The sequence below is a fragment of the Numida meleagris genome, chromosome 3, assembly GCF_002078875.1.
Source record: "Numida meleagris isolate 19003 breed g44 Domestic line chromosome 3, NumMel1.0, whole genome shotgun sequence".
NCBI lineage: Eukaryota > Metazoa > Chordata > Aves > Galliformes > Numididae > Numida > Numida meleagris.
In genome coordinates, this window is record NC_034411.1 from 79,800,680 (window position 1) to 79,818,797 (window position 18,118).

The window sequence follows — 18,118 nt, forward strand, 5'->3', positions numbered from 1 at the left end:
GTTTCCTTTTGTCACTCTCAGCTATGTGATTCAGAATATTTCTGGTGTGGACCTGGTGAAGTTTTGCTTTCAGGCTGTTGGAAAGCAAACTATCACTGTCCTTGCCAAGAAGTGCAGTTTCTCATGGCAGTGACTTTCTCTGTTAGATGTAGATCTCAGCCGGCATTACCTCTTTTCCAACTCTCTGGTTTGGAACGGGAGTTGCCCCTAGAATCATAAAATCACAGAACGGTTTGGGTTGGAAGGGACCTTAAAAATCACCTAATTCCAACCTCCTGCTACTGTCAGGAACACCTTCCACCAGATCAGGTTGCTCAAAGCCTCATCCAGCCTGGCTTTGAATGCCTCCAGGGAAGGAGCATCCATAGCTTTTCTGGGCAGCCTGTTACAGTGCCTCCCCACTCTCTGAGTAAAGTTTAATTTAAAGCCATTACCCTTTGTCTTATTGCTACACCCCTTCCCCATCTTTCCTTTAGATACTGGAAGGTCGCATTGAAGTCTCTCCGGAGCCTTCCCTTTAACACATTCTTGCTGTTTCCTGGCCATCTGCTTCCCAGTGTCCTCCCATAGCACACCCATGATGTAGCAGCTAAGCATCTCTCTTGCTCTCTGCCTCCACAGGCACACTTCTGCTTAGTAATCTGTAGAAAAACTGATGATTTCTCTCCCTCACCGCCTTCTCTGTCCTCATCCCACAAATAAACCAGAAACAATAGGAAAAACAAGACTTATAAGAACATGCTGCATTTGTCTGCCTGGTTGCTGGCCAGTGACCAACAGTCTGGCCCATACACACCCCAAACTTGCTCACACATGAGCCATTTTCATCCAGTCTTGTCAGAAAGGTAGAATATCAAAAATAATACACCCCTACAAGTTTTGTGAAAGTAGCTGGTCAAGATCAGGAGGTGGAAGGTTGATGACATACCAGGTGGTGTGGAGTGATGTTGCTTATATGCCACAGAATCCAGAGGGGAGAACAGCTTGTAGATACAGAGCGGTAGGAAACCAAGCTGCACCATCTCTGCTGCTCATGAAGCTAGCGTTTCATTTTCCTTGCCTCAGAGAGAAGAGAAACAACGAACTGTTCTTTACTCCTAGGGTGTCATTGTATTTGAACAATTTATTTTTGATTGTATTACAGTCAGTTATGATTAACTAAGCTTTTTCTTTAGCTGCTTATCACACAGCAGATATCTGACTCTATGATGTGACCTCCATGATGTGGAATCTGTCACCTGAGGTTTTTTGCAACATTTATGTACATTGTGTATCAGAAATAATGTAATGACCGTGGTCCCAAGTGGTAAATAACTACTCATGGATTAGGTAGTATGAGATGCATTGTAAGATTGAGATAACCATCCATAACAGGGCTGAGGTTCCCAGCTGCAGCCACAATAAACCTTCTGATATTTATTGGCAGAACTGAAAGTCATCTTCTGGAGAGGAAGGTAGTGGTTAGATGAACAGACTCAGGTGGACTGCAGAATAATGATACTGTTCTTTTTTTTTCTCTCTTAGCTATGAAATAAACCTCTAACATTTCATCTTTTCCAAGACATCATCTGAAGAAAGTGAAAAAAGAAGTGATTTTGTCCACTTAAAGTCAATTTCTACTGAGAGCTGTATCAGAAGAGGTAAAGTAGATATCTTCTGGAAAACCCAGATAAAAATCTACTGGCTGTCAGTGTTCTTCCAAATGGCAGAACATTTTAAACTTTTTTTATTCCTTTGTGATTAAGTGAAGTAAGCTATACATTTATGTGCTTCCTTTAATAAATGACCTAACTTGTGCTTTGGAAAAAGAGGACAGTAAAGCTGTACTCTCTCAGGAATACAGAGACACAACTCTCTGATTATTTCTACACAAACTTTCAGTCTGCATAATCTCAGATTTAGTAGAATCAATAACATTTAATATCTACAAATTTCATAAAGGCTGGATGGGTCCCAGGGCAGCCTGGTCTAGTATTAGATGGGGAGTTTGTCGGCCCTGCCAGGGGCAGGGTTGTTGGAGCTTGATGATCCTAGAGGTCCCTTCCAACCCAAGCCATTCTGTGATTCTATGATTTCATGGATTTGAAAAGCTATAATAACTACTTTCTTATTCCTAAAGACATTCATGTTACATTTGCAATACCTTGCACATGGAAGTCGTTCAGCAAGAGTAGCATGATAGCCCCTCCTGCAGTGGAATATCTTGATGAGCTGGGTGTCTCCCGTTCTCTGGCACTCAGGAGTCTGACCTCTTTCACATTTCATTGGCAATATCTTTCAAAGTCAAGATTTGTAGGAAACCTGAAGATAATAGAGATAAGAGGCAGACAGTATGTTACTGGAAGAAAAGGTAAATAACATGGTCAAAGCTGATAAGAAAAATGACATAGACTAACTTTACTATCTTTTGGAATTTTATTTATTTTGCTGAAATCTTGTTTTGGAGAAGAAAGATGAAAGCATGTAAAAACATCCCATTGACTCTTGTATCCACGGTCTATGTCCATTGAATCAAATTATTCACATTATTGAAAACTGTCAGGAAACAAACAAACAAAACCCAATAAACAATAGAGAAGCAAGTGAGAGAATTTTCAAGTTTAAAAATGTTAAAAAATGTTTGTGATTAAAAATCTTTTGCCCACACAGGTCTCTTGAAAGTATGTGGTGTGTTTGTATTTTTAATTTAAAAAAATGTTACTGAAGAGATCTATCAAGTCTAAGTCGTTTCTACAAAGTTTCAGCAAGTCAATGTTTCCTCCTGGGTGGGAGGGAACCATTAATTGAAAAATTTCTCACCTGCACTACAAAGAAGTTTTCAGTGGCTTTGATCGTGATTAGAAAGAGAATTCTCTGCAATGGGCAAGTTGTGCTCCCTGCTCCTCCTTTCATCTTGATTGAAATGGCCACTGCATGCCCTGAGCTTCAAACAGCTGTCCAAATTAATGGCATGATTCATCAAGATCTTATAAAAATTTCAATAGTAAATTTTTGAAGAATGCTTTGACACACCGCCTCTACAATGAGCTTGGTTTAATACAGTGTTGAATACTTGTTAAACTGTTTGGTGACAGGGTAGCAAAAAGTTTTGGGTTACTGGGGATACTCTGCCTGGCCAGATGCGTTCCTCTCTTACATAACTCTTCACAGTTTCATTATCAACAGATAATTGGCAGCTCTGCTGCCAGATCTGTTTACTGGTTCTTTCACAGCATTGTTAGCCAAGCCCCTGTTGTCCTCGTGCTGCTCTAAGGTGGAGCAGAGGGACAGACTCCACATCTTTTTTTTGCTTGAAAAAGTGATCTCTAAAGGAGGAGGAGGAACAGGATCAAGCAATATAGTACTGGTTGCAGTCAAAGTGGAACCACTGAATGTGTCGTTTTGTCAGTCTGCACCATTTGAAATTTATCTGGCTCCAAAGTTAAAATAAATCCACTAGCAAAGCACAGTTTTTCACCTTCAGAGATTTTGTGGCTCTTGCAAGGCTTTCATGCATTGAAAGCCTGAAGCACAGTTTTAATCTGAATGTTAGTAATCAAATCAAGCTGGTGTAAAAGTTGTGCATGTTGTGCGTGCTTACTACAGCTATATTTTATTCCAGAGGCTTACCTCTTCTTCGTGACTGTGGAACAAATATAAATGTATTTAAATCTGTATAGACAATATGTCGATGTATTTGTTGATACTGCCTATAAACATATTATCCCCCCTTTTTATGAGTATAACTGTGTCTTCCTAAGCAGTCTGCAGTAATTTAATTAAAACTGTTTTGCTATCAAGGCAGCTAAATCACAGAGGAAAAAGCAAATACTGCATACAGAGAAAGGCAGATAATTTCTATCACTACTTTGAAAACTGCTGGCTTTTTCAATCAAGAACAGATTTCCATGCACAGAATAGGCATTCTTACAAAACTGCAGAAAAAGAAAAACTATTTATATTGATAATGATGCCATTTGCTCTAGAGACCTCTGTTCCTTTACAGGAGCTGGTTCAAAATTTGCTAGTTCTGTCCCTATCAGCCTTACATTTTTCTACAGTGAAGACATTAACTGAATCCTATACAGCTAGTATTTAAGGAACTTGTGTATTGCTTTTTCAGAGTTTTGCATGAGGTTTTATCAGTAGCAGCATTCTTCATTGAGTTGTACTTGCAATACAAGTCAGGGATGATTTTCCCATTGGAAACAAAAAATCCTTTAATTCTTTTCTTATTTTGCCCTTGATAAAACACAGTATTGTCTAGGCTGTACAGAAGCTATGTTTTCAGCCCCTGGGAGCTCCTGGCCTTGTTAAAAAAAAAAAAAAAAAAAAAAAAAAAAAAAANAAAAAAAAAAAAAAAAAAAAAGAAAAAAGGAAAAAGAAAAAAGAAAACGATGTCATTAATTGAGTTTTCTTGTTTCCTTTCCAGTCCCAGCATCGTGACTGAGTTTGGGCATCTAGCCGTGAGTGTTCATTCCCACTTCTGTAGGGGACTCCCACATGCAGCTCCTGCCTTCTCCCTTGTGAGTTTTCTTTTCACCTCCCTCACAGAAGCCACTTTTCTTGAGAAATGGGAAAGCCATCAGCATATCCTCTTGCCCTCAGGGCTGTTGGCTGGGTGTTTTTGCTCCCTGAAGGTGAGGGACATCTGCTTTCTGTCGTGGACTACTCAGAAAGCAGAGGCCAGAGCTGGCAGCTTCCAGATAGGTCCTTTGTACTACCCAGAAATGCAGGAAGAAAGAGGTCTCGATGCCATGTAGGTAACGCACACAAGAAGCCACCACTCCTACTGTTTTTGAGGAGTAGTCGTAGGAGTGTATCTCTGCCCCAACAGCAGGCGTTTGAGATCTCTGATTTGGTGATTGCTGTGTATGGGCCTGGTGAGAGCTGATGAGTGGATACTGAGGTGAAGGGCTCTGTCCTTCTGCAGGAGGAGGAGAAGGTGCTGAGCTCCTGCATGGCCGAGGAGGAGAAAAGACTGAGAAAGACCACATCATGAGTACGCTTTCCCCCCAGCTCCACGTTCTCACCCTCCATCTCCTGCTCTGAGCCTCATGACATGGCAGGATAAAGACACAGTGGCCTGTTAGTGACCCCATGGGCTGTTCCTACAGTTGAAATCACAGAATCACAGACTGGTTGAGGTTGACAGGGACCTCTGGAGGTCACCTAGTCCAATCTCTGCTCAAGTAGGGATACTCAGAGCAGGGTGCCCAGGATTGTGTCCAGACAGCTCTTGAATGTCTCCAGGGAAGGAGGTTCCACATCTCTGGGCAATGTGTGCCAGTGCTTGGTCACCCCACAGTAAAGAAGTACTGCCTTGTGTACAGAGGGAACTTGCTGTGTTCCAGTTCATGCCCACTGTCTTCTGCTCTGTCCGTGGGAATTGCTGCTCAACCTGCCAGTGAGGCCACAGGGGTTAGGCAGAGTGGTGGCAGAGGGCCAGCGATGTGGAATTCTTCTTTACCCCAGCACCAGGGGAGCAACTGAGTTACAGCCACGGGCTCCCCCAAACCAGACTGCCGTGCTGAAATTTGACTTTGAAAAGCTGCAAAGTCTCACATCACCAGCAAAGGCTAGCAGAGAAGGGGAAAGGCATTCGTCTAGCATAGCTGTTCCCTCCCCAGAGAAAAAGGCTGTAAATTATAGTTATGCTTTGAGGATTTCTTGTTTTCACCCTGTTTATCTGCCTGCTAGAACCATTTTTTTTTCCCTGCCTTTAATAAAAATATGGCTTGTTAAGCCATTTGTTTCATAGTTGCTAGTGGGGACAGTTTGTTCTCCTACACTGCATTAGTGTAATTTCCCCTGGTTTCTGGGTAAGGTCTGGAATCATGCTTTAGGGGTGATTTACCCTTAAAAGCGAGCCCAGCTACAGCTGTTCCCAATCAGCTCCTGATAGAAGAGTTACAAAATGTCTTGTCCCACCAGCAGGCTGGTCTGCTGTGTTTTTCCACTACCTTTTTAGGAGGTAACAACTGTTCCCTGCCATACTCACCCAGCTACAAAGCGTCAATAGGTAGCAGTGTTTCTCGGTACCCTCCTACCAAAGGGAGAAATGCCCGTCTGTAGCAGAAGGAAGGTGTTTGGAAGACAGTCAGACTAGGAACCTCAGCAGGTGAGCTTCCTGTTGTGCACAGACCTGTTTTATTTGCAAAAAAGACTTTGACTGCAAGGGCTGCAATGGATGCATTAATGTTCTTTGCATAGCATGACAGAGATTTTTAAGTTATTATTAAATAGATAGAAGGTTGTTGAACTTCTACCAGAGCTTCTAAACCTGCTTGGAATTCAAAGCCATTTCTAGATGGAAGAAAATAAATCTGACAATGAAAGAAAGTATTCAGATACTCTCTTTCCCCTAGAATAAAAGAATAGACAAAGAAAGTGATATATCGCTTTAATATTAAAGCTAAAATGCTTTGATGGTGAGAAAAACTTTCAGAAGAGAAAATGATGGGGGTGAAAAATCTTTAAAGAAGAAAATGGAATGCTATTTTAAAAATTCTTTTATTCTTTCTAGACTGTGGTATTTTACAGAGCCTCGGAGATGACAAAGCAGCTGCTTCCCCTGTGCTTGACTGAACGCTTTCTCTACACACCACTGGGTTAGTTTTTTTCTTTTTGTGTCACATTGATCTTCTCTTGTTGCTCTGCCTCTAACATGCCATTAGGTGCCCCTAAGTGCCAGTAGTGAGTGAGATCAGCTTCTTGTGGGTAAACCACCATTAGGCTCTTCCTGATGCAACTTACAATGTTATAGTCCATGTCTACTCTTTGAAGGTCTTTTGAGAGGTAGAATTACCTTACAACTGTTTTTACAACCTGTACTGAAGGAATCGGTAGGGGCTCTAGCCCAGATCTGGGTGCTGTTGCACAACTGAAAATTAAAACCTGCCTCCTAGAGTTTGTGAATGAGTGAGACAGAAGAAAATGCAATTATTATCCCTGGTTTTCTGCAGGGACCTAAAGCTCTCCAGTGCTGCACAGAAAAATCTAAGCAAGCTCTGAACAGAAGTAATATAGCCAAAGGAGCATGACTCCGTGTCCTAAAACAACCATCTCGCAAGCTCTAATGTGAAGAGGCATGTTAAATTGTTTACCTGCATTCTGCTACCAAAGCTGCTGGGGTGTCTCTTCTTCATGTGGCTTTGTACAAGGTATCTGCAGTGTTTAAAAATGGAAACAGAGTTAATCAGCAATGTTAGCCAGCCTAGTGTCTCTCATTCATATTAAAGATGTTGGTTGCTGCGCCCCATCATTCCAATAAGTTAAGACTGCCTGCTCATCAGTTTTCTAGAGTACACCAAGAATACTCATGCTGTCCAATATGCTGCAGAACAACTTCTGATAACACCTACGTAACAGCTTTATTATCTCTCCTTGGATTGTCCCTTAAAATAGCTCTTTGTGCCTGTAATTTCTGCCAGGATGTGGTGATGATGAGTCTGTTGGCTTGCAAATGCTGTTGTGTATCACACCAATCAATACTGTCTGATTGGTTCTTATCTGCCTGTAATGCTTTGTTGTCTACTTGCTGAGGTTGTGAGTGATTAAGGCAGCCTTCTGAGTTTGTAGAGCATTTCATGCAGAAACTTGATAGATATTGGGTTTCTAAGTCCTGGGGTAATACATGAATTATTAATAATAATATTAAGCAGCAAGCAATATTTCTCTAACATCCTGCCTCTCTGAGCTTGCACATGACCCCTCAGCCTCTCATGCCTTTTGCCACCCCCAAGCACACTCATGCAACTCAGCATATGTGGGAGCGATTTGCAGCTGTTGATGTTAAGTATGTCTGTCTTTAATAATTGAAAAGAATTAGCATAATTCTTGACTCGTTGAATTTCTGTGGGAGAACAGCAACTTCCAGTGGTCATTTAGAGTCTGGTCATGTTCTAACAGACTTCAGTGACAACAGTATTAGGTCCTTAATGTATACTTGGCTTTAAAATTTTCCTTGAAGCCCTGAATTATACATTCATGACTAATATTTCATACCACATATAGTTGTTAGCGCTGCACTCCTTTAAAGGATTATTTTGCAGTTGTTTACCTTTGCCAAGGGCCTTGAAATCCAGAAATAAAAAAACCTCTGTGGAAACAAGAAGTACTAACTTACAGAGCTGGTTCTTTTCACTAACTCTTTAAAAAGAGTTTGTGCAATTCATGCAGTTTGTCAGAGAATGGCTTAGGAATGAAAGATTTGGGGTTCGTGGGGTGGAAAGAAAAGGAGATCAAGAAAATCTTCTCTGTTGGTAGAAACACCGAAAGGAAAATTAATTCAGAAAGTAGTAAGTATCGTTTTGCACGTTCACAAATGTGGATATTGTGTAAATGCACTGATGTTATCAGTACTACGGGTGAAATATGAAGAATATTGTTTCTGGTGACAGAGATCATGGTTTAGAACTGCAATTTTAGTATAGGCAGTCTGTAACAACTATCCCATGCCTTGACATCCAAACGTGTGCATGCATGGAGCAAGATTGATGCAGTGGCTGGATAGATAGGTATGGAGGTGCCAAGATGCCTGTTCTATGTCTCTACAGGCACGACTAGCTCATCCTCATCTCATGCTTGGATTGGCTGCTCCTACTTCTTGAGGAGTGCCACCTGAAGCCTGCAAACTCATCCTAATTTCTGTCCTCCTCTGTTCTTCCACCCACTGTGAGTATGCTCTGCCCAAGAGATCGCTTGGGCTAAGAGCATGTGTAAGAGCTCATTCCTAAATCAGGGAGTGCCTGGCCAAAGCAGAAAAAAGAAAATACTAACAAAAAGAAATTAACAGGGGAAAATTAGTAATGAAAAGAGGAATGAGTTGAACTAAGACTAATCAAAACCATAGGCAACAACTAGACCATGAAAAATGATCACAGCCAACATTAGCTGTGCTGCAGCTGGTGTGTGCTCAGGGACAAAACAGCAGAAACAGAAGAAATGTGTGTATTTGAGTCTTTCTTTCAGGTAAAGTTACTTATCTTTGTTTCTCTACTGAGGAATTCAGAAATCAGTAGGGATTTACCAATCATTTCCTTTTTTTTTTTTTTTTTTGTCTTGTATTCCTTTTCTCTATGACATTTGAAAGTAGAATTTGAAAATAGAAAGTAGGAAATTAGAGACTAGTGTCTACAAGAGATGGTGCACAGGGTAATGATATTGTTTTTTAGACGTACATGCGTAGTCCTGATTTCCTTTCAAAGAATAAGGATTCTTATCCTCTAGGAAATCTCTATTTTAATTCTGCAACTGTGGTAAAAATATGAATAGATCACTGCTCTATTCGAAAAATCAGGTGCGCTTCACTCTGTCTTCAAATCTACGGCCTCTATACATCATTTTAGGCCAATAGGAGGAATTATTAATTTTTTTTTTACGTAATATCATCCATAAAGTCTCAGATCTGCTTTGAGATTCTATAGCACCAAGCAGTGCACAAACACTGGACGTATACCTCCCTACATTATTTTCTTAAATTTTATATGTCTTGGAAACCGGCCATTGTGGGAAGAGCAACTCAGCACAAATGTATCCAAGAAGGATACAACTTGCTGGCAAATGGAAGGAAAGTTCTGTGAATCTGCCTTTCTACACTGTAAAGTAAATGAATATTCATCTTCTTCATGATTTGGAAATGTACTGAAATAAGTATATTAGTGCTCATGAAACCCAGTAAAAACTCTAGTGACTACACAGCCTTGTGTGAAACTCTTTTGATTCCCATAGGAGTTATACGGGTTTATCAAGACTCCCACATTTTTTTATACTATTGACTTTGTAATTTAGTATCTACATTCTAATGGCCTATGTGGAATTGGCGGAAATCAATATAGTACAAGGATGTGCTTTAAATATGACTGTCTTCATGATTAGGAAAAATGTATGCCTTCTCAGTTTCATCTTTCTGTTTTCTGCATAGGCCAATGGTAACATAAATAATTTTAAAACAATGCACCAACTCACTTTGTCTGTGTCCTTGGTTAGTTAAATTATTAATATATACTTAGTGCAAGATGGATTTCAGCTAACTTTTGCAGCCTGCAGTACGTGCATTTATATCTAACTTTGCTTTTTGGGACAGTTGGTGTGGGAAACATAAATGTAAGTAGTAATGCATATCACGATATGTTCCTTAAATAAAGCGAATTTCACTCAAAAAACACTGTGCTTTGCTTTTTTTGTCCTCCAGCCAGCTCCAAAGCAAATGTTTTAGTTTGGAGAGATGAATCTATCTCATCGTCTGTTCAGTTTGTGTAATTTTTGAGTACCTGAATTGTTACTTAGGACTGTGTTTAGCTCATGGTAGCTGAGGGCACTCTGTCTTCAGGTGCAGTAGAGAGCAGTCCCCCTTCTTGGTCACCTGTTGACTGCTACAATGGCCGTTATTTCTCTTATGAGTGTTCTTGGTTGCATTTTCTGAAGGAATCAAATTTTGCTTAACTACACATAAGATTTAATCTTTCCCAAAATGTGGCATAAGAAAGCTTAATGCCCTGGCTCTGGTGTCCCTGGTATGGGAAAAGCTCAAACTGCTCCCACTGAGCAGCACCAGAGTACTAGAATTAGATGGGAGGTTGCCCTGTGATTGTGAGTGTGTCCAGGGTTAAGCAATAGCTTAGATTTATTTAATGATGTATTGTTTGGTTGGTGGCCTGATAGTTGTGCCTTAGCCTTGTGTTAGTTGCCCGAGTCCTTTAGTGGATGTAGTTTTTAGTAATATTTGCAACACAGAGATTTATAGTTGCATTTATTCTGTAGGAATCTAATCACAGCACTGCTTTAGCAAATGTAGCTGTATCAGAGGCAAACAGTGCATGAATTATGTGTCTCAGCAGGACTGATTGTGCCCGTAGGAGCTATCAGCAGCACCCAGAGAACAATTACCTTCTCCCGCTCCCAATAATGAAGTACAATTTAGAAACAGAAAATCATTATGTAAAACTTTGAGAAATGACACAATTACAGTACATTACACGTACTTTTGTCATAGGCTTTGCTTATTACATAACATCTGTATTTCTTCTGAGAGGGATTTCTGTTGTGCTGGTTCCCCACTCTCATGCTGCAATGCATTTTGCCTTTCTGTTAAATCACAAAAGAGATATTTTTAGGGCTGAAAATACATATATCTTGAAAATTCAATGAACTCGCTTTATAAAGGGAAGTCGTACTTGAAACAATAAGTTATCACATTAATTTATGGTTAATTTATTATGACATATCCTGTTCATTTGCCACTATCTGTTCCATACTTTGCAATAAAATATAACTCAAAGAAACAAATGCAAGCATCACGTTTCTCAGGTTATCCATCCCGTATAGTTGGTTTGATTTTTCTGGTAATTGCTAACAGATTTGTGCCTGAGCCCTGAGATTTGTGGTTTTTTTTTTTTTCTTTTGCATAGTAGTTGATCTCTTTGTGTGCTGCTTTCAACTGATGTGTGACAGATGCTGTGTGACTGGGGGGACAAAATGAAGGGTAATGTCAGCCTTGTTTGTGCAATGTCTGGTGCCAAGGGCAGTCCCAAGGCAGCGCTCTGGCCAGTGGCTGAGATGTGGGACTGGGACTGTGCCACCCAGCATGGAGGGAGAATGGCGCAGCAGGCAGCAACATAATGGTTCAGGTGGGCTTGTAAGCTCTCCTGCCTCATCTATAGATAGTGTGACTTTGAGAAGTGAACTAGGAGAAAATGCTAACATGAGATTTCTGAAAAACTCAACAATGCTCCTAAATCTCAAGGACTTCTACCTGAGGCTGCCACTGCAGCGAACGTGAGTGAGTGAGCAATCTGGAGTTATCTCCATCATCTCATTGCTCTTGCTAGCAACCCTCTGTTAAATGTTCTCTTCAAGGAAAAGATTGTTTTGGGTATATTTCATAGCATACCTTCTGTACTTCAGCCTCTTATTTAACCAGGGAGCTGCCACAGTGTGGAAAGTGATAAATGCTGATTCTTAAAGCAGCCCCCAAGACACTACAGGAAATATGGAGTTAATTGTATATATAAACATGTTCTCTCCAAGAGAACAGAAAGTAAAGAACAATTTTCTGCAAAGGACCTTGCTGTAAGTGCATGAATAGTTTGTTATTTAGAGTGAGTTCTTTCCAGGCTCCTATTGCTATCGTGTTAATTGACTGCAGATTGTTTTAGCAAATGTGTCGCATCATGAACTCAGTGTTGGTGGCTTGAAATGGGGTTGTTTTTCTCCTCCATGGTCTCCTAATATCTTCTAATGCATTGTGTGTTTGTTGCGGTTTAACCTGGCAGGCAGCTGAATACCACACAGCCCTTTGCTCACTTTCCCCCTGCACCCATGGGATGGTGGATAGACTCAGAGGGGGGGAAAGGGGAAGTAGAATCAGGGGTTGAGGAAAAAAACTATTCTTGAAGAAAGAAAAGGAAGAGAGGAAATAATAGTAATGATATTTATATAAATGTAAGTTTACAAAACAAGTGATGCTCAACACTATTTTTTACCACTTGCAAACAGATACCCAGCCAGTCCCCAAGCAGCGTCCACTCCCTATCTGACTACCCCTGGCTTCACAGTTTTTTTCACAGGATGCCATCTGGTATGGAATATACCTTTGGCCCATTTAGGTCAGCTGTCGTTGTTCTGCCTGCTCCTAGCTTCTTATGCCTTCTAGTCCCCTTGCTGGTTATGGTGTTTTTCTCCTATTGCCTAAACACAGCTTCATACCAGGCACTATGATGAAAATTAACTCTGTCCCAGCTGAAACCAGAACAATGCTGCTTTTTGAAATTGGTTCTGTGGCAAGCACTGCATGCTAACAGTGTGTGTGTATTTGTACACTGGGAGAACGAAGCACCATAGGAAAAACCCTGGAAGAAACCTGGTGCTCTGTGGAAAGCTGACAAGACCTGTTAATCATTTACATGCTTATGGTTTTGTACTTAGGTCTTGAGGCACAGAAGCACTGAAGTGCTTCCCATAGACTTTCCACTGCTGTAGGCATTTAGTAGCCTCCTGAAGTAATTAATTGTGATTTTAATTTGACTGGAATTTAGGTGGGACTCTAGAGATGTTATTAGTGTTCAACTCATGTATCATGCAAGGCAAAATTGTATCACCATTTAGACAATTTCACATTACAAATTCCTGTTCAATATTATTCTTTTTCATAAGAGAAAAGCTTTAAAAAAAAAAAAAAGCAATTCCTTTTATTTGAATTTCACGTAAGCAGACTGTTTTATAAGTATACTTAAGTATACAGGAATCAGCCCTCCTCCTGCTTTGAGGCAAAGAGCTACACAGGATGTGGGAAGCCTTTGTGAAATGTCCGAACCTTTCTACATAACAATCCAGGTCTTGAGGAGCAACTTTTAGTGCCAGCTGTCAAAAATCTTTTGGAAGATAAAGCCCAGTACTATCTACTGCATGTGCTGCAGATCATTGCTGCTAGTAGCTAGCAAGAACCTGTATGTATATCGAGTATGTTTTCTCTTCAAATATGTTCTGTTTACTGAACAGGATAAAATCCTGATGTAAGTGATAGTGGGTAAGGCAGGCGTGTTTTAGTCCTGTATCTGCAAAATGTATCCCATTATGGGAATAAGTGCTGCTCTGCCTGGAGGAGCAACAGACATGTCAGTTACCTTCCTGCTTTGCCCCCTTGCCTGGAAGTCCTTTCCCCTTTGTCTGTGCTAGGAGCTATCTTCCATCACTAACACTAACACTTTTGTCACTAACAATGCTGAGATATCTGAAAAATGTAATCAAATTTTAAATAGGTGGAAGACCCCACAGATTGGTCATAAAAACAACAGTTGCATTTTGATGCTATTTCTCCTCTATTTACCGTATAGTCTCATGAATAAAATGACTTGTGCCCTGCTAAATTGTATCCAAGCTAATGAATTGTTGTTGAAAGCCTTGAATTGCAGAAGCCTGTGATTAGCATCTAGCACAAGCTGCATTTTGATGTGGCAGTCAAATTGAATTAAGCTCTACCATGCACACGTACAGCGTAACAACTTGGTGCCTGCCCTCTTCCTTAGTGTCCCAAGTGGTGAGGATGTGTGAAGCTCAGTGCTATATTGATGCTGGGAGGTGATGGTCATGCAACACATTTTGTGTTTAGGTTGTAGAAGAAAACCAGTAGTACTGTGTATTTTAAGAAGAGTATTAGATTAGGCTTAGCTTTTTTTTAGGGTGTATGAACATTTGTCTGAAAACATTTACCCAAACTATCTAAAGGGCAGGGTGTCAAGTGGGTGGGACCAAGCTAGCTTTTATTTGGTGGTGCCCAGTGACAAAACAAGGGGAAACAGGCACAAACTGAAACATAGGAAGTTGCATCTGAACATGAGGGGAAAAAATTCTTTACTTTGAGCTTGACAGAGCACTGGAACTAACTGCCTGGAGAGGTGGTGGATTCTCCTTCTCTGGAGACAGTCAAAATCCACCTGGATGCTTTCCTGTGTAACCTACTGTAGGGATCTCCAGAGGTCCCTTCCAATCCTTATAATTCTGTGATTTTAACTGGTGATGGAGAGACCAACTGAATGTCTATTTTTTAAAAAATAAACTGCAACATTTTGTGCATCTCAGCAGTAGCTCCTGAGGCGTCCTCATTTGTTTTAAGTCCAACCCTTTCTGAGACAAATAGGAGCAGATGTGAGAACTTAATATAACCCCTTATTTCAGAGATACTAGTTCCCTCTGTCTACATCTTTGTCTTCAGATTTCCGGAGACAATATTAAATCACAGATAATAATAACATTTAATTTTGTAAGTAATTAAAAATGTAAAACTATTTTTTATAATGTTCTGTTTTACGTAACACCTTGATAGACATTACTTCTGCTTTTAGTTTTAGATTAACTTCTTCCTAAATGATCCCATCCTTTAGGAATGGACAAATGGACTGTCACATTCAGAAGTATCTGACGATCTGTGGTAACACCAGAACTTAAAACATATCTGAAATGTGTGCTACTTTACCAGTCCAACAAAAAAAGTGACTTAAAATTTTGTATTCCCCATGACATCTGTTTTACAACAAGAGTAAACATTGATTTTAAACAAACAAAAAAAAACAGCTGAAAAGATTTGTTTGTTTGTTTCATAGTAATGACAGTTGAAATTCTGGTGTGGAAATATCAGAGAAATAATTTTCATTTTCCATGTCATTGAAGGGAATGGCAGTAGTGAAATAAAAGAGATTATCCTAATCAAAACAATTGTTTTAACTGGTAACCTTATTGCTCTTTCATCTACCATCAATCTTAATTGAAATATAAGTGATATCCTGTGGCAAGTATTCATTCTTAAAGTGATTTTAAATGTACATTCAGTGAGATGCACAATCTTTACTACCTGCACTACCATGCATTCTCAGACAGTAAAACATAAAAATGATACAATTGTTAATTTTCTTTCACTAGTGAGCTGGTATTAAGAGGAAAAATATACTTAATTTTTTCTGTGTGAAGACTATGAGAAGTGTATTTCTCAAGAGACAACGCTAGTTTTTTTTTTCTTTAAAAAAAAAAAGAGCTGTCTCACAAAAAGAAACTTCTGAGGTAACCTCATCTACAATCTGCACATCTTTGAGTTGGTTTTCCTTGTGTGTCCCCTTCTTTCCTGTAGCTCCCCTTTAGATACTGAAAGGCCGCTATTAGGTCACCTCACAGCCTTGTCTTCTCCAGGCTGAACAGCCCCAGCTCTCTCAGCCTGTCCTCATACGAGAGGTATTCCATTACATGGATCATTTTTGTGGCCCTTCTCTGGCTGCGCTCCAACAGTATAATTAGAATTATGCTTTTCCTTCTTCTCCCAGCTGGAATCTTGTGATTGATCTCAATGCTAATGAAACCAAACACAAAGACAAAAGGCGTGTAGAAATGGATAAAAGCAAAAATGTAGGAGAGTCTAGTGAAATGCTGGCTGCACTGATACAGGAAAGTAGCATTCCTTAGAATTACACCCTGATTGCAAATGCAACACCTCTATTCAAAATAGTTTGGTATGCAAAAGTGTTCTGCCTCATGAATATATTAATAAGAGAGCTATGTAGATATGCATATGGCTATAGTTTGTTTAGTATTCAGCGTGAAATGATTGCCTATCAGTAGTCTTTCCAGAAAATGAAAAAGAAAATTTGAATTATTTTGCAATAAAATAGACCAGACCATACCTAATCTATTAAAATCTGTCCTAGGTTCAATGTGAAACAAAAAATGCCACTATGAGATGTTGTTTACTTAATCCTTTGGTTGCACACAAGCCACATCATTAACATTATTCAGCATTGTGAGAGCAATAGTACCCACAATAAAAGATAAAGCAATAGGATTTTTATTTAAATTTAGATTTGATTAGCGACCTTCTTGTAAAATTTCAAGAGAGCAATAGAAAAGAGGTAGCAACAAAAGCAATTTTTAAAAAATCTCTTTCAGTCCACATCTTGAGAGAACACTAAAGGAGTCTTCATTAAAAGTATGTTACGTAAGTAGTGACACTGTGTGAGATGCTTCCCATTTCTAAAGAGAACATGATGGCAAACTTTTTTCTATCTCATGTGGCAAAGATCTGAAAGATGTGGCTGCCCTTAGCAGTGAACAATAAAGAAATATTTAATCTACAGGGCCTATCTTTCTCTGTGTGTCCATCTTGCATGATTCCGGCCCCATAGATGCTTTCAAATACTTTGCAGACTCTTTGTCTAGCTGATGTGATGATGGACAGTGACTTTTTCCATGTACTTTAGCACTGTACTTTGATATGAGAGTTCAAGCAGTAAGAAGCCCACTTTTCCCCATGGAAGAGGGAATTTAGACAGCTAGCTTAGGCTATATTTCAGCCTTAATCTTCCAGCCTGCTAAAATAACTGTTTCTCAATAACATAGAATCCTTTGAGTTGGAAGGGGTCCTTAAAGGTCATCTCGTCCAACCGCCTTTCAATGAACATGGACACCTACAGCTAGGTCAGGTTGCTCAGAGTCCTGTTCAGCTTTGAATATCTCCAGTTATGGGGCACATCACTGGGCAACCCGTTATAAAATTTAATGTTATTCATTCGAATGTTAATTTATGCCTCACCGTCGTATTTCTTTCTTATAACACAGCGTGGCTCCTCCATCCGTGTCTCTTTATGTGGAAAAGGAAGCAGCCTTCACCGCCCAAAGGCATGGAGACACCAGATTTCATATTTGCCTTGGAGCTGTTTCCATGGAATTTATTGACTTGTACTCACCACTTTCTCAAAATTAAACTCAGACTTATACTTATTTGTTTATTTCAGGATTCTGATAGCTCCCACTTATTTTGTTGCTACAGGAGGAAAAGAAATTGCTTTGAAATCTGAGAAGAGGTATGCATGCAGCACGACTCAATGAATGATGTGCTTTGGGAATCAGAGCCAGAGTAGCAGCTCTAGTGAGGAGTGGATGGCAACACCTGCAAGGCCAGATGCCTTATTCTTGAGTAAAGAAAAAGCTAACGCAGCTCCATGTGCCCCTCTGATTTCTTCAGAGATGGTTTAAGTTTCTCTATGCAACACTACATTGCGTCAAGCTGGTATACTGATAGAGCTATTAGGGGCTCCATAAGCACATATACCCAATGAAGAAAGGCTGGATAATTTTAAGTAGAGAAGATTTTGGAAGAGTTGAGGAGATAGTGATAGAGAAACAGTTGGCTGAGAAGTTGTATCTAAAAAGACACAGCATGTGTTTGGAAAGGGATTTTCAAAATGTGTTACTTAGTCAGGCAGCATGAAATGATTATTTTTGAAAATATTTTGGCTAGATCTCCTGACATGTAACAGATGATTTGTGAATTCCTATTGCATGCCCTCCAGTAATAGTTCTGAGAAAATATTCTGGCTTAATTACTGAAGTCTGATTTCTTTGGAATTTCACTTTCCCTAACGACTAGATAGATGATGGACATTGTTGACATAATTGGATCCAAATTACTGAGCCAAAGAGCAGTTTCCTTCTGCTCATTAAGCAAATGAGTACTCTGTAGGTTGACCACAGTCCCAAGGAATATACATGTGAAGAGCATCTGAAACTAATGAAGATGTTTGCAGCTACCAAAACCAGGAGTCATACCTAGGTGACAGATTTATGAGGACAGTCTCTTCAAACTTCTGCTGTGCTT

General features: G+C 39.8%; 1 long non-coding RNA gene across 10 annotated transcripts in view; it reads left to right on the plus strand.

Annotated features, from left to right (window-relative positions):
• The window catches only part of LOC110395820, a 64,521-nt gene that overhangs the window by 34,670 nt on the left and 11,733 nt on the right, over positions 1-18,118 (plus strand). For 7 of the 10 annotated variants that reach the window (XR_002436640.1, XR_002436641.1, XR_002436642.1 and 4 more), the window contains 4 exons: positions 1,525-1,640; positions 4,412-4,505; positions 6,506-6,590; positions 6,945-10,129. This is a non-coding gene — a long non-coding RNA (uncharacterized LOC110395820). Of the gene's footprint in view, positions 1-1,524; positions 1,641-4,411; positions 4,506-6,505; positions 6,591-6,944; positions 10,130-18,118 lie in introns of those variants that run through there. The other 3 variants (XR_002436645.1, XR_002436646.1, XR_002436644.1) reach the window with 3 other exon arrangements.